Source organism: Elephantulus edwardii, unplaced genomic scaffold, assembly GCF_000299155.1.
Source record: "Elephantulus edwardii isolate Elephantulus edwardi_28Jun2011 unplaced genomic scaffold, EleEdw1.0 scaffold00001, whole genome shotgun sequence".
Classification (NCBI taxonomy): Eukaryota; Metazoa; Chordata; class Mammalia; order Macroscelidea; family Macroscelididae; genus Elephantulus; species Elephantulus edwardii.
This window is the reverse complement of record NW_006399751.1, coordinates 21,845,342-21,847,553: the sequence shown is the minus strand read 5'-3', so window position 1 is coordinate 21,847,553 and position 2,212 is coordinate 21,845,342. Positions and strand designations below refer to the sequence as shown.

The 2,212-nt window shown below is 45.3% G+C and overlaps 1 pseudogene; it reads left to right on the top strand.

Moving 5' to 3' along the window:
- Positions 1–806: 806 nt before the first annotated feature.
- LOC102869358 lies at positions 807–1,804 on the top strand (annotated as a pseudogene).
- Positions 1,805–2,212: the final 408 nt, after the last annotated feature.

Below are 2,212 nucleotides of genomic sequence, written 5' to 3'. Positions count from 1 at the left end.
TCTGATGGCTGCTTCTTGGTCCAATTATAGGGTTTTGCATAAACACAATCAAATGTTCTGGGATTCCCATTCTTCTCAGACTTAGCCGCAGTTTGTTGTGATCCACTCAGTCAAATGCCTTTGCATAGTCAATGGAACACAGACATACCTCTGGTACTCTCTACTTTCAGTCAAGATCCATCTAGCATTAGCTATAATATCTTTAGTGCCATGGCCTCATCTAAACCCAAGCTCCACATCTGGCAGTTGTCTGTTGATGTGCTGTTCCAGTCACTTTTAGATGATTTTCAGCAGATAGAGCAGGGTTCAGAGCTGTTGTAGATAGAGTAGCTGTGAGTCGCGAGCAACTACTGTACATAACAGCAACAACATCCATAAAAAGCTAATTGTTAAAATAATCCAAGAAATATCCTCTTCAATTTTAAGAGAGTAGAGTTGCACAAAATGTTTTGTGTAGTATTCAAAAGCATTGATCTTAGTTTAGTTGTTATAGATGATCAAAATGAATTTATATGATTATTTTTATCATCAAATGTATTTTCCTAAAAAAATAAATAAAAAATCTATTTTCATTTATGTTATTCTTTGGGAGTAAGAAATAAGACAAGTTAAGAATCTGCAGTGTGTCAAAAAGTTATTTACTTAAAGAATTGAGGAGAGGGGCAGAGCTTCGCGGAGACCGGGAAGGGGGCGCCGCGGCTCCCGCTCGAGTCCGGCTCCCACGGCAGCTTCGAGGCGGACATCGCGTCTCCCGCGCGCGTGGTCGTGGTCTCCCCGTGATACAGTTGGCCACGGTCGGAGGCGACATGAGTGCCGCGGGGCTGCTGGCCTCGGCCCCGGCCCCGGCTGGAGCGCCGCCAGCCCCGGAGTACTACCTGGACGACGACGAGGAGCCGGAGAGTGCGGAGGACGATGAGCACAGCGTCGGGGCCGCGAGTCGGACAAAGACACGGAGGATGCTAATGAAACGGACCTGGCAAAACATGACGAAGAAGACTACGTAGAAATGAAAGAACAGATGTATCAGGACAAACTGGCGTCTCTCAAAAGACAGTTGCAGTAGCTACAGGAAGGTACGCTTCAGGAATATCAGAAGAGAATGAAGAAACTAGACCAGCAGTACAAAGGGAGGGTCCGAAATGCAGAGCTCTTCTTCCAGCTGGAAACTGAACAAGTGGAGAGGAATTACATTAAAGAGAAGAATGCCGCAGTGAAAGAATTTGAGGACAAGAAGGTCGAGCTGAAAGAGAACCTGATTGCTGAGTTGGAAGAAAAGAAAAAGATGATTGAAAATGAGAAGCTCACAATGGAGCTGACTGGAGATTCCATGGAAGTGAAACCCATCATGACCAGAAAGCTGCAGCGGCGACCGAATGACCCCGTTCCCATCCCCGACAAGAGAAGGAAGCCCGCTCCTGCTCAGCTAAACTATTTGTTAACTGACGAACAGATCATGGAGGATCTGAGAACCTTAAATAAGCTTAAGTCACCCAAGAGACCAGCGTCCCCATCCTCTCCTGAACACTTGCCTGCCCACACCTGCAGAGTCTCCAGCCCAGAGATTTGAAGCTCGGATAGAAGACGGCAAACTCTACTATGATAAGAGATGGAACCACAAGAGCCAAGCCATCTACCTGGAGTCAAAGGACAACCAGAAACTGAGCTGTGTCATTAGCTCCGTCGGAGCCAATGAGATCTGGTGAGGAAGACCAGCGATAGCACCAAGATGAGGATCTACCTGGGCCAGCTCCAGCGCGGACTTTTTGTGATCCGCCGGCGAAAAAAATTAACTTACTGGAAATAGCACATCGGCCTCGGAGCGCGGAGGACACTGTTGAGGATCCTGCAGGACACTTTTGGGGCCAGTCATTCCTGTCCTGGTGTCACTCTGGCCTTGACCTCCCGGCTTCCATCACCAGGGGACTGTTTTACGTTCGGGAAATTGGGGTTTGATTTACTGTCCTTTCTAATTTTTTTTCCCCCCTTATGTTTTTTTTCTCTCTGACTTTAAAAAAACCCCGAGAACAAATCATAAACTCTTTTGAGTTTGAAAGGAAAAAAAAATTGAATAAAAATGATTTTTCCATGTAGATGTAAACTCTTCAGTTTCATTTTATGCAAAATATTGCTCTTGACTATTAATTGTTAACAAAAGACAGATTCATGGTCCCTGTTTTGCTTTTTTAATTCCTTTTCTTCAAATAATCTCTTA